Below are 15,012 nucleotides of genomic sequence, written 5' to 3' on the forward strand. Positions count from 1 at the left end.
GTAGGGACCACAACAATGGAGGCTCAGAAGAACAATTCCTGTACCTGAACGTCGAGGAGTGCTTTTCTGTTTCAAATAACATCAAAGTCAACTTCGGGTGAGATTTGCATTGCGATATCTGGAGATGTTGAAACTTAATTAACTATTTCATTATTCCTCTAAATGTCTTAACTAAACAATTTCACGCTTCACATCTCTTGTGGGACGCTCGGCTGAGGGTTTCAAATTATTTTTGCAGAAACCATTTTACATCGAATAATTAAAATTACTTAAAAAAACTGTTGAGAGAGGATTGCTAGAGATTGGCAATATGATAAAGATTGTTTATCTATGCCCTAGAAATGGTAGATTTAATCAATTTTCACGTTGGTTTTTTTCGTTTAAACCTGAACAGATCAATAGTGAAATTTATAAAACAATGGCAAAAAAGGATTGCCAAAGTTAAATATAAAAGCAAAATGATAAGTGAATAAATTAACCCGAATTGAATGTAAGCGACAACTCGATGTAAGTTAAATATGCGCGATATCAACAGCCCCAAGAAAAATTCGTCAACTTCCAACATTGAATATTAATAGACTTGTGTCTCTGGCAAATGGTTGACTTGCTTAATCTTCCGGATGCCCCCGCAGACGTGCGTCTGACTGCACTGCAATCGCATCACCCCACTACACTGCGTGCTGTGTAGTGTGCAGGGTACATGGTACACTGTGTGTACACACAGAAACTTTACTGTTCCTATAGCGGGAGGCTCACTACCACAAAACTTTTCCAGATTTGGCAACGCCGCGTGAATATCAACCCTCGCGTAGTATGAAGCTTTCCCCTTGCCGCGCCCCCTCCCCGCCCCCCGCCAATAGCCACGTAAGGGTAGTACGGAGCGACGCCAGCGCCCCTAGCGGGAAATCTACTGCTCGGCGTTTTCCTTCAAAACGGCATAACGTGTGCGAACACCGACGGAGAATCGGGCTACGCCGCATTTTCGCCGAACTTGCGTTTCGCTGACGTTTAAAACTATTACAACTAATAAAGTGTCAATTATTGCGAGTAATTTTACGCAATTAATTACTGTCGAAATACTCCAGAACGTTTAGAGAAGTGGAAGTTGTGTGTTTTCGTGGTTGTGACAGCAAGCAAAACGTGACCGCGGTGAATACTATATAACATGATCAGCTGGCCAAAGTTCACGCTTGTTGTGTAAGAACTATACAATTCCATAGGTATCTATAGCGTTTATTATCTAAGTTTGCTTTTTAAATATTAAGAGTACCTTTAACGTATGTATTTCACTTAGTGTGTATATTTAAATGTCGGTATTTAAGTGGTTGATAGAAACTTTGAACAAGAATTATAATCTTGTTGGTTAGAAAAGGCTGCCAAGACATTAATACAAGTGTGTAACAGGATACATACTCCCTACCCACCCGCCATCCAGCTGCAAGTCGCCTGCCTCTGCAAGAGCTGTACCATACAATGATAATTCTGCTGTCAAGGGGTGAGACTATTACTATTTACTAAGCCTTCAAGTAAAACTCTTTCTTTTAATTATCAAGAGTTGTTGTAGCTCTCAACTAAAACTTTAGAATATTATCTTTGTATTGTATTTATTAGATGATGTACGAGTATAACCAGATCTAAGAAATTATCGTATTTTAGAAACAGCTCTCAAACTACGGAATATGCTAATTTACTTGAACAATATAAACAAAGTTGTATTTTCAAGGTGCTAATTCAAACATCGTGGATTGAATATCAATTTCTGCGAAATACTTAATACTTATTTAAAAGTTGTATTTTTGGTAGTTATTAATTGATCTTTCCAGAGACTTTTACTGGTGTAAAATAAGCCACTTATCTGAAAAGCTTCAAGTCCTCTTTTTGTTTTAATATTTGTTGGTGTTTTTTTACGGAAACCCTCTGTCCAAATTACCAGATTACCGTAATAAAGGAGAATTTTATTACTGGCGGCACTTAAAACCTTGATTTTATGTCCCATTAATAACGATAAATTTGTTATTACATCACAGCTCTAAAGGTCTTCTATATTAAACTCAAAATTTATGTAAGAATTTTATAAGTGTTTTTAAATTAGGTTGAAATCTTAATTTCTTCTTATTATATTGTACGTGTACTTGGAAGTATAATATTAATATCTACCTTTAAAAAGGTCAGGATCAAGTATTAACACCGGGAATATATTTTTTCACTAGATTTTAAGTTTTTACCAGGTTTTACAAACGATATGAGAGTTTCACTTCACAATTTCCTATGAACCCAAACGGTCATTAATTTCACATGGTTACAAATGGTTCATAGTCAAAGCTCGTTTTTGAAGTTTTTGCATGCTAACATTGATTGATATATCGATGCTTTCAATAGCCCTGATGAAAATGAATGATTCGTAACTCGACCTCGAAATTTTGTGCTTTATATGAATGTAAGTAAATAAATTAATAATGAGGGGTCATGATCCCGACTGTCTTAAATCACTTAAACAGGTTGTAGTGAGTGATGACTTATCAAGTAAGTAGTAATTTGTAAGCGCACATCCTGGAAATGCTCGTTTTAGGTATTAGAGAAAACCTTAACCTCGCACACAAATTAAGGAAGCCGCTACGTTCATGTTCCATGCAAGCTTGGGTTCCCTAGTGCTCAACGAATATTAAATTATGTCACAAGTTCAAACACGGAGGAAAAATGTCGAAGCTCCCTCGAGCATTCTGGCTGAAAATGTCATATTATACGTTGTGATATAATCTGGATATTTTCCGCAAACAGTCTTGATTGAATAACAAGTCGGCGTACAGGCTAGATGAAAAGTTATCGGCTCATTAGAGCCATTTAAGTGAGAGTAAATATTTTACTAGCGAACGCAGAAAACGGACACAGTAATTGAGGTCTAATCAACTGTTTTTGAACCATACAACAAGCTGCAAAACCCAGAAAGAAAAGCTGACAAATTTGACTGAGCGTATCGACGTCCTGTTTTAACATTAGTTTTTTGCGTTTCGTCTGTCCATAAAATTTTTGTTCGTTCCGTTTCCGGTGACCGTTTTGATGGTTCAGTAAAGATTATTTTTTTCAAACGTAAAATGTCGTGCTTTTTCGAATTTTTTTACAGAGCTTAGCGATGTCCTGTTTTAACATTAGTTTTTTTTTACATTTCATCTGTCCGTAAATTTGTTTGTTCGTTCCGTTTCCGGTGACCGTCTTGATGGTTCAGTAAAGATTATTTTTTTCAAATGCAAAATCGTCGTGCTTATTTGAACTTTTTTATTCGCATTTTTTTTCAATATTATGGTACCTGTAGCAAGTTTGTAAAAATAAATGTCACTGATATAGTGAGGTTTTTTGGACAAATTATATAATTTATTTTTTGAAATAAAAAAAAAATTACACCATATTTGGTTTGTAATTAAGTAGGTATTTATTTAAGTTCCTACTTACAAATCTTATAAGTTCAAATGAAATTTCTTTTGATTTATTAAGTAAGAGAAAATTAGAATCATATTTTATGACGTGAGGTCTACTGTTCACAGAACTACTTGCCGAATTAACGAATGAATTTATAGGTATTCCGAAAAACTTTAAGTTAAATACGAATGTTTTGTCACGATGTACGAACACGTAATAAAAATCCTAACATTTTTGCATTTCGTTATGATATATTCTTAAGACAAACGCAGATGAATGAACACGTGTTAGGATTTCATTATGAATTAACTAACAATTTATCAGGAAGCGAATTTCAGTCCCGTTTTTAACAAGATTACCAATAACTCAAACAATGATAATATACGAAAAGAAGACATATTTGCCTTTACAGCACTTACAGCACAGCACTTACATTCTATCCGAAGGTCCGCATTAATAAACATAAATAAATTTTGTTTTTGATAATTTGTTTAAGTGATTGTGTTAAGGTTTATTTCTTGAGCAGTTTTCAGATGGCTGGATCACTTAATTAGGAGAGTAAGGCACTTACCTATTTTGATCCTCAAGTCAAGTAACGACTTTTGGCTTTATTTTTAATAATAGGATTTGTTTAGGCGTATTAAATTGTATACAGAGGCTTAGTTTAAACCTAAATTCTTAGAATAATATTCATAGTTTGATGAAAACCGTGCGTGGGATGGGGTTTTGAAGAGACGCTTGTTATTTTTTGACTGAGAATATACAACAAATAGAAGATTATTCCATAACCACCCTGTTAATTTAGAACAAAAAATTATTTAAAAACCACTAAAAACAAAAGTTTTAATGAATAGACTAACTGACGTGTACCCAGCGTTGCTGGGGGTTGTACATAGGAGATATAGACATATACCTCTGTAGATTTTTCTGTAGACCTTTTTAAGATAAACAATTCTGTAATACATTATTTTAAAGTATCTCATAAGGTTTAGCTAGCATTAGAAATGAAAGCGTTCGAAAATATATTTTTTATGAATTGATTACAAAGCATTGACTTTTCAATACTTTACATAAATATAATATTCATGGATTATATATATATGAAATAAAAAAATATATATAAAATGAAAAAATATATATATATAAAATATAACATGAAATATATAAAACCTTCCGGAAAAATTCTCTACTTAATGGAAAAACCCCCATCAAATTAGAAGAACTAAGCGCACAAACAGATAGACATGGATAGCTACTTTATTTTATGCTATTTGGTGATGTATTTAAAAATACATTTTTTGGTTTGATTGAGAAATTAACTTTCCTTCCCTGGGACTAACTCTTAAACAGCTTTTAAAATGTCTTTTTTTAAATTTATTTTTTATTTTGGTTTGAAATTTCTTCCACAGGAACTGTAGTCAACACCGCTAACACCTAAGCCAAATCCTAATTGGATAGTACCAACATTTATTTCGTGTATTGAATAGTGCATGCAGAAAAATGCGTTTTTGTGTATGAAAGGCACCTACAGTTCCAAATGCTTTTCATCGACATCGCGTCTATCTACCTAGTTACATCTCGATCATTCGAAGTCACTTCCAAGATTTAATTTCATTAAACTTTCTCGGCTTTCAACACCTGAAAATGATTTATTTTGCAGTCTGCCAATCTATTATTGAGTATGGTATCATAGCATGGGGAGGCGGCACTTCATCTGCACTAGATCCAATCATAAAGGCTCAGAAAACAATTTTAAAAATAATTCTAAAGCTATCTATAATTACAGACTCGAATCTAATTTTTAATATTATGAATGTGTTTGATGTTCGGCAGCTTTATGCAAAAACTATCCCAACTCATCTATACTCAAATATACATATATTACTATCAAAAAAGTTCAAATACACGATGTACTCGAAGCAACAACAATAACTTACTACAAATACCGATAACACATACTACGTTTGGTCAACGAAACTTTAAATACTTTGCGACAAGACTCTACAACATTCTTCCAGACAGCATAAAACAATGTGATTCACAAAAAAATTCAAAGATAATGTAAAAATTTGGATAAAAAATAAGAATAGGGCCTTTACCGGTGCATTCACCCAAATTCGCAGTTATTGAAGTCACCACATTATTGAGCGAATACATCTTAATACAAGTATAGGTATATTCAAAGGTATTAGGAACTAACACGAAAAATTCTGCCTCAACACAGGCTAGCCTAGTGAGGCGGTATTTGAGAAACCTCAACTATACTTTTATTTTCTTTTTACCTTCACAATATTATGTTTGTATTTTTCTGTTAATTTTATAACCTTAAATATAAAAGTTACAAATCAATGTACACCATAATATGTATGTATAGTTGTAATGTGTAAACTTTCCTAAATAAAGATATTATTATATTATTATTCGTTAATTCATTCATTTTTCAATATTTCATTCATGAAAACAAAGTCGAAATTCAAATACATAGATGTATTTAAAAAAACAAAAAATGATTAATTAATAGTAAGAATAAATAAATTCCACCTTCAATATTTCGTACAGGTGGTGAAAGAGTTAAACAAGGTTACTTAAATGGAACAATATTATCGAATTTTATTCCATTTGTTTCATATCAGATTGGAGAGTAAAATCATTTGAATTTTCGATTTTGAAGTCTAGTGAGTCATCAGTGACCTGTGCTCGAACAGGATCCTTCAGAAACCGGAGATGTCCCCTTGTCATTATTTGGTTCTCCTTATCTCAGGGGTATAGGTACATTACGCTTTATACTTTACCAATTTATTCAGACATTGAAATGAGAAATGATTCGCTTTCTCGAATACCTCAAACCAACCTCCGTGAAATCTTGAAGAAGGTTGTTTCCAATATCTCTTATCTATCGTTTCCAAAATAATGAGTCACTTCGAATAAAGATGAATCAACAAACAAGTAAAGGGATTGTGAAAGGATAAAAACTCATACAATAAAACATCCCCAGCCTCCATTAGTATTATCCCCGTTACATGACTCAGCTATAAAGGCGGCCGTAGGCGTGGAGTGTGAAAGTTTTCTAATATCTGAAAGCATTATGATATGCATCATATTTTAGTTTGTTCGGATATTCTTGTACATGAAAAGCTATTTGAGCAGTTTCCATACAAAGGCTGCATATTAATACGAGCCCCTTGAGCATTGCATCACCCAAGTAATGTTGCAACGTCGCGTCGCGTCGCATCGCCCGTCGAACCACCCCCGCCCGGCGTTGCCATTGGTACAAAAACCATAGAGACTTGGTTTGATTGTGACACCGAAGTTTTATTCATAGAGTTTCCATTAAGGAGCTTCTTTTCATTTTAATTCGTACTATTTTAAAGATCACCGTACATTTGACACATTTAACTGATTATTTGTGTACGAATAATTTGGGTCCGCAATGTCCATTTAATTGTGTACCGTGAGTTAATATTCTATCTTCATCTAACAAAAGTAATCCATGGAACTTTAATTGGAGTACTTCTCAGGGCAATTCATATATTTTTCATCGAGGCATCGACGTATTAAATTCCCCGATAGACGTCAAAAAATATGTCCCCACTGCGACGCTAACTGGATATATGTATACGAGTAGATAAATATTGAGCGTTAGTATAGAATGGCCACCGCAATAAAACTGAGAGGTGTCGGCATGCAATGTTTGACATAAAAAATTCTAAATAAATACAAAAATTTGACGGAGTCCAATGCTTCTATGTTAACCTACATACAAAAAAACTAACCACAAAAACCACGTTATACGTAAATGTTTTTGCGGGTAATTTGCAGAAATCCGTTAGATTTTTATAGTTCTTCATTTGTATAATGTATTTTGTCTATCATATATATTTACAAAGTATAATTTTGTTTGCTCTAGAGAGTTTAATATATTTTTCTATGGGCGGAACTGCTTTCAATCATAATAATAAGCCAAGTAGAAGAACTATGTTCGAAAATTGGTATACCTAATATAAAAATAATAAATATATGTTAAGTGCAATTTGAAAATTTAATTTTTAAGAATACTCCAGGTTAATTTGAGGAAAAGCAACAATACTTATGTGAATATCCGCTTTTTATCCATTCTAGATTAAATAAGCAATGTAAATTTCCTAAAAATGCTTTACAAAACATGTAATTGTTTTTACTCAAAACTGAATATAACACATGTTTGCGTTAGGCAATCGATTTGTGCGTTGGTGTTATGCGCGGGCTAAAGGGTTTCTGATCTCATTTGACCGTCATTTCTCCTTTATTTACTCCTTTGCTCTCTGCTGCCCCGGCTGCTGCTAAGTCAATTCCCCGCGGAGACGACGCGACACTCCCGAATTGAATACGTCATATAACTGCTTTCAATTAATAAGTGATTTTAATTAGTGAAATCAGGGGGAGAGGGTATGAATATTAAATGTGTTATTCGAGTTTATGGAGTCGAATTCACTCTCGGCTAGGGTTTATTGTTACACTAGCTAAGTACCGAGCACTAACACTGAGTTTTTAGAAATCAGAAATCAGTGCCATTGGTTAAAAGATATTTGCTGAACTGTCTGTAAGTGACGGTTGTGTAATTAGATGGATTCGTTAATATCTGAATTAGGTTTAATTTTAATACTTGTTTTCTCTAAAATTATTTTAATTCTAATTCTGTTTAGACGTCTGTAAAAAAGAGGTTTTTGCACACAATTTACAGAGACTGATAAAAAAAACAGCCTTGAGTATTGCCTGTAATTTTTTTCCTTTCTCTTATGTGATAATTTGGTGAATGCTTGAGAAATGACATATTAAAATAATGGATTTTTTAGAAACTACATGACTATTTTTCTTTATAAATGTTTTTTTTGAAAACGACATCTTACAGCTAAACCACTTTAGAAGGCTGACCTAAGGAGTTACAATGTATTTTAGGAGTAAGGCATTTAAACCGCAAAAAAGGTTCATTCTAAATGGACTGCGACCTACTTCCCTTAGCCAGGATTTGTATTTTACAGCAGCTATAAGACCATTTTAAAAAGTGAGAGTTTAATTTAATTGTGAGGTACATTAAGTTTTTAAGGCTTTTCTAACGTGTTTTAAACTTTACATAATTGTCAAACAATAATGACGTACTTTAAATGGTTGTTTATCAGCTATGCAAATTTTAAATCACTTTATAAGTAAGGGGTAGTGATAATGAAACTTGTGAGTGGACCAGTTTCACCCTCGCTGCATCTTCAGACAGGTAAATTTTTTATTGAAGGTTTAACATGCATACATTGTTATAGATAAGTTGTCCAGGAGTACGATAGTATGTGTATGGGACATAACATAATAAACCGAGCTCAGGGAGAAAAATCGGTATTGTTGATTTATTAAAATCCTTTTATGAACGGGAAAGCATGTCGTGTCCTAATAAACTTTCAGTACATGAATGATATATAGAAAAACGTGTTCATGCATCTGCGTTTGTCCTGATTGTAGACAATGACGAAATGCGAAAATATTAAAATTTTTATGAACACGTTTTCCGACATCAATGAGAGTTTATTAAGAAACCTGTCAATTCATTCGTTAAAGGCCTGCAGTCCCGTTTAAACCGGAATACGAATAATATTAATTCATTTTAAATAAATTAGCAATACTTTACTTCGGTAAGTTTTTTCTGTGTATGAACGATATATGCAGGCACAATACAAGTTATCATAGCTTCTGTTGTTCAAAGGAGTTCAATAATTGTATATAATAACAAGAGTACAAAATAGGTACTGAGTAAGTAGTTCAGGGTATCAAACACGGTCCATCGATAAAGGTTTTTATCGATAATATCGGTAACATGCCATCGTTCTCGAGTAGGACTGCAGATCGCCAACGAACAAACAACAGTTCACCCCGACTAAGTGTTTTTAATTTATTAGACCTAAACTGTTATTTGTACGTTAACAATCTGCAGTCGTGACAAGTTATCGACTTTATCGATCGACCGTGCTAGACATCAAGAGCAATGTGTAGTAATTTAGTTGATATTTATAAAAATAAACATTGGCAGCTTGTGTTTTACAGAACACCATTTTAAAGTAGTGTTAGTATAATAGTGATTTATTTTAGGGGTATTATGCCGTGTTGTGATACCTCCTTCTTTAGACAACGTTTTGAACAACATTACAGTGTCCATCATCGGGGCAAAGATCCATCACGATGGCCACTTTAATGCTATCCGATACTTTACCCAAAGAAGGAGGTAGCGCAACACGGCATAATACCCCAAAAATAAATAAAAATAATACTCTTGGCCGTGAAAATTTCAAATTATATCTATTGTTAGTATGTTTGCATTTTTATTAACGTAACATTCAAAGATGTCCTTTTCAGAGCGAAATCGATCGAAACTAAATTATTGAGTCGAACTCTAAGTACTGTAGATGATTTTAATCAACATGTTATTTTAATTCACCACGAATTATTATTTTAAAATGGGCATTTCTAGAGAAAACCTAAATTACGATAACGTACTTTGTTCATTAAATTTAATAAAATTATCTGATCGCAGAAGTATTTCCGATTTAACCTGTTTGTACAAAATTATTAATTCAATGTTTGATACCCCTGATTTATTATATGTAATCTCTTTTCATACTCCAAGCAGGTCGGTTACAAGACAGTACCTACCATATTATTGTAGCAATTCTATATCAACTTCCCAATATCACACTCCTATGCGACGGATTCAACAGCTAGGAAACAAATACTACGATGTTATTGATATATTTAATACATCAATTTAAATATATAAGCATACCCTATTGAAGTTTTTTTCATCAAGTAGTGGATTATTTTAATAAAGGTATTTAATTTGATTTGACTAACGCATAATAATTTTGTCAACTGAAACAGAAAAAAATATTTTGGGATTTTTATGTTTTGTGCCTGCTTGCTGTGTGACCAAGTTCAGTGATATTTTGACTTTACATTTATTTTTCTGCAATAGTTTTAAATAGTAGTTTCCTGCACTATTTTCGTGTATAATTTTGTAAATATTTTTTATATATATATGTATGTAAAAGCCTTAATAGGCGTGAAATAAAAAAAATAACTTTTGATTCGTATTAAGGTATTAAACTTCAAACCTCATTGAGATATTATCTAAACATGGAAAAACATTTCACAATACTCTCAATGAAATACGAAAAAAGAACAAGACACCAAAATGAAAAGATAACTGTAGCAACTGGAACTCTATTATTCTTCGTAATAGAAGTTTAAATTTGGTGAAACTTCAAGTGAATTTTCTAGAATACTAGATAGGAACTTCTTCCATTGGTTTCTGTCGCTAAGCGTTTTCCGGTCCAGTTTAGTGTAAAGGAGAATGCTCCGCTCGTGCTGAGTTCGCCAGTCGTGCTAAGCTCGCTGCTCGGTGTTCGGTGCTCGCTCAGCGGCCAGCCCGGGGCTGTGGTGGCTATGCGAGGAGACTGTTATCTGCGATGCCTTAGGGGAAACGAGATAAGCACGGATAATCCATTAAATGTTTGTGAAGAATGTTGCTCCATACATTTTATTTGTGTCACACGCAGGCCCATGTTTCTCATTTGTAAGTGACGCTATGAGGGCTCAAGCAAATTCCCTTTTAAGTGTACGAACTCGCATTTGCAGAGAATATTATTTGTCATTTTGTTTTGCTAACTTTCGTTTCTGCAAATTTAAGCAGATATTTTATGAAAAGTATTTTTACAAAAAGATTAAAGGATAATAAATGAGTACCTATGTTATGGGTAGGTAACTAGCCATTACTCATCCAATTGACCCTAACCTAGATCCTAACACACCCTAAAACGCTTTCATCTTTCTGCTTCAAGATGATGGTTTATTGGAGTATTTTATAAAATTCATGGAATTATTCTCGAAAACAAATTAAATGAAAAAATACACTTTCTAATACACCACGTTTTTTTTATTGAATTAATAACTGACGACCAACTAAGTTTCGTTTATATCAAGCTTCTTCAGGGCTAAATATATTTTAACAGAATCTTTTCGACAGCAGAACTTCGAAAACATTGTTTTCATTTCTGTAATTAATGTACCTTATTATTTTTGGTTTGAAATTTTAAATGAAACTTGATAAAAATAGGGCAGCATTAAATTTATTCCTTTATTTTGAAAGCATTTTTTACCTTAATAAACTACATTCCTCGGAAAATAGAGGTAGAAAATAGAAAATAAGACCTCGAGATAAAATTGGCCTCATAAGAGAGAGGCAGTAACAGGGATCACGCTGCGGCCAAGTTACAGAACACTTCAAGCTGCTTTTTCCCACATGTAAATTTATATGTTAAGACAACAAACTGGGGGTTGTAGGAAGGAAAACCCGAAAAACAGGCCTAACTGAAAAGGTTCATGAAATATCCCGTTTACCTGCGTGCCGGACTGAAATCGAACTTAAGGTTTTTTGAAGTCGTAAGTTTTCCTGTTTTAACGGATTACAAAAAAGTTTGTAATGAAAGAAGTTGGTAATCTGCGGGCCCGTACACTGGGAAAATAATGTGGAGCTGATTGCGAGAGTTATGGCTCGTCGGTTAGGATTGTTAGAAGTAACTCTCCCATGTTCAACAGCTGTTCCTCTGCACGCGATTTCCCAACCCTCGCCACTATATGCGTAGTAAGTAGAACGTTGCCACTCTTGCCACTTCAGAACTGGGAACCGGCTAAGAACTTGGCTACATCGATCTACGATGCTGTGAAGAAAAACTTCAGTAATTCCAATTCCTGGGATTTTGTAAATACTGGATTGTATAAAATGGGGTTATTTGAGTTACATACGTACTAATATTCATTTTTTTACATTTGTTTGTGTGGTCATTTTGTAGTAGGTTCGGCACTGTCTGTTTAAAAAATAAACTGTTATTGAAATCAAACACGGTATTTTTTATTTATGTTTTACCCGAACTTTGACTGTGACTCATAGATAATCCATATAAAACGACAAATCTTTGATAACATTTGAAAAATGATGCCCCCCAGCAGCGATACATTGATGTAGGCGATTTCTAAAGTTTTTGGCCTATTTTGTCACATTGGCGATTTCGTCCCGAATTCGATCCTTGAGTTTCAATTCCAAAGTGTGAGGCCGGCGTTTAAAAACATTTTCTTTCAGGTAGCCCCACAGGAAAAGTTGCAAATTGCAACCGGAATGCCTGCTGGCTGGCGACGAAAGAACGGCAATTTTCAAGAAACTTGCGGATGGCGAAACCCCGAACCAAACCTGTAATGACTGAAAACGGCACGACCCTTCCATTTCAATGAGACCAGGTTCCTACCCCCTCACCACGGGATGTACCGGCCCTTCAATTCACTGTCTGTTTTGGTGCACCGTGTACTTAAGTATCTACTAAGAAAGGAAGAGCTTCAAGTTTGTTTTCATTTTAAAAAATACCTAAAATCATATCATACACATTGTCAATCCACAATTGCTGACACGAGTTAACATAAAATTACCTGCCAGACTTGAATAGTGTTCAAAAGAATGTATTTTTTCATAAAAATAAAACCTTTGAGCGCAAAGCTTCGTAAGAACACGTTTTTATGCTTGTTATTCAAAAGGACTACCCAAAACAAGCATTATGAAAAATACAAATGTAATAATAATTAAAAAATAAAATTTTCTTTTACCAAAAAAACAAAACTGTTTTTATAAATAATTTCCTACAGTATGTTTCTTTTGCTTTTTTTCCAACCGGCTTTAATATATTCACATTTATTAACTTTCTTCTCATAAATTTTCTTTAAACAAGTTAATTTATTCGCTGCCTACTCTTGCATAAACGCTTTTACGATTTGCATGGTTCCTCGGCCCGCCACCCAAACACACCTTGTCTCGTTTTACTTGAAATGAATTATACCGAGAAATTTCTGATTGCTTTTTAAAATAATGATTTAAAAACCCTAATCAATTTGATTTTAAGTCCGTTTTTGTTTTCTGGTAAATAAATGGAAACTGTGATATATTTTAAAATTAAATGTAATTCAAATATTGTGAGTACGATGTACAGTTTATGATGTTTTAGCTTATCTGCTTGACCGTGCGGGTGAAATGGTGGAATACATAATTTATGATACCCTAGTGTAAACAAACTCGAATTTGGTGTAAAAAAGTTAGTGTTTGTTATTTGCTTTCACGGCTATCCTCCACGGCATCAGATATTTTAACAAAATGCGCGTAATCTCTAACTCGTTATAAAATTTATTTGTTATAATACCTAAATATATAAGTCTTTACTGCGGGTATCCAGTGGGACTATGGCATATCCTTTTTTTGGGTTTTTCTTAAGGAAATAGAGGAAAGAGGAAGGTTAGAAAATAGTTACAAAATGTTCAAGGTTGGTCATTGCTATGACTACAGATATTTTGAATGTATTAGTTTTTATTTCATATGCACATACATTTTTTTAACGTAAGTAGGTAGGTACACGTGTATGTACACTCTTTTAGATAGATAATATACTTAACCAAAGAGGTTTCATTTATATTTTTGTACATTATATAATAGGTGTATTTATTTACGTATTTTTATTTTAATTTGGTAAAAAAAATATATCATTTTTTCTACAAAATATGTTTTTTTTCATCTCACGCCACTATGTGTTCAATTATATTTTATCTTGATTTTACATATTTTGTTTCTAAATATTATGGGTATTGAAATACATAACTGATTTTCAACTGTCATGATACGGACGTGATCCTAGTACTCGTATGGTAGTCGAGAGAATTCAAATAAAATGTAACATGAAAAATTTCAATAAGTAGAAGTTTAAAAATTATATAGTGAAAAATAAATTATACAGCTCTACTTCGAGACTACTAGAGAGTTGGTCTGTCATCTGTATATATATCTTCGGATGGGTTGTTTCACAGAATTTGAACAATTCATCAACATTTCAACGTTAATTTGCGAGTTTTATGAATGTCCTATTCAATTTCTGTTATTATATAATTACATGCCAGTTACTTGACAGAAATGGAATAATAACAGAACTTGAAAAGAACTTTCACAGAACTTGAATATTAACTTTGGATTTTGAAGAATTATTCAATTTCTACGAAACAACCCGTCCTTTTTCAAATTCTTTTATTTTATCATTATAGGTTAGTTGCTTGACAGAACTGAAATACTCGTAATAGCAGATCTTGAAAAAATCTTTCACAGATTATAAAAATTAACTTTGAAATTTGAAGAATTTTTCAAATTCTCTGAAACAACCCGTCATTAGAAATAGTACAAATATAATATACCTATTGTGAAAACCCATATAAAAAAATAAATTAAGTTTTATATCTGTTCATTCCCAGATTTACCAGCGTCCTATGGGTCCTGAGTCCAAGGAGAAAACCAATTGGAATTAATCAAACGTTAAATTATAAATTACTTCCATTTTACTGTATCATATAAAGTAGACCTATTTAGGTAACTAATTATGAAATACCCTTTAGATTATCAATATACGGCCGACGGAATATCTAAATAGGATAAAGACCTCACACGGGTCTGGAACTTATTATTTCGATTCACTCTAATTTAAAAAGGTCAAGTGTCATGTT

The 15,012-nt window shown here is 33.2% G+C and overlaps 1 protein-coding gene across 2 annotated transcripts in view; it reads left to right on the forward strand.

Moving 5' to 3' along the window:
- Window positions 1-967: 967 nt before the first annotated feature.
- The window catches only part of Lar (tyrosine-protein phosphatase Lar), a 538,153-nt gene continuing 524,108 nt past the window's right edge, over window positions 968-15,012 (forward strand). The window contains exons 1-2 of one of the 2 annotated variants that reach the window (XM_089633274.1): window positions 968-1,220; window positions 1,368-1,495. The gene's annotated coding sequence lies outside the window, so the exon portion shown is untranslated. Of the gene's footprint in view, window positions 1,496-15,012 lie in introns of both variants that reach the window. The other variant, XM_089633273.1, reaches the window with a different exon arrangement.

This window comes from Hesperophylax consimilis, chromosome 7 (assembly GCF_061612785.1).
Source record: "Hesperophylax consimilis isolate HC1 chromosome 7, BYU_Hcon_1.0, whole genome shotgun sequence".
NCBI classification, from domain to species: domain Eukaryota; kingdom Metazoa; phylum Arthropoda; class Insecta; order Trichoptera; family Limnephilidae; genus Hesperophylax; species Hesperophylax consimilis.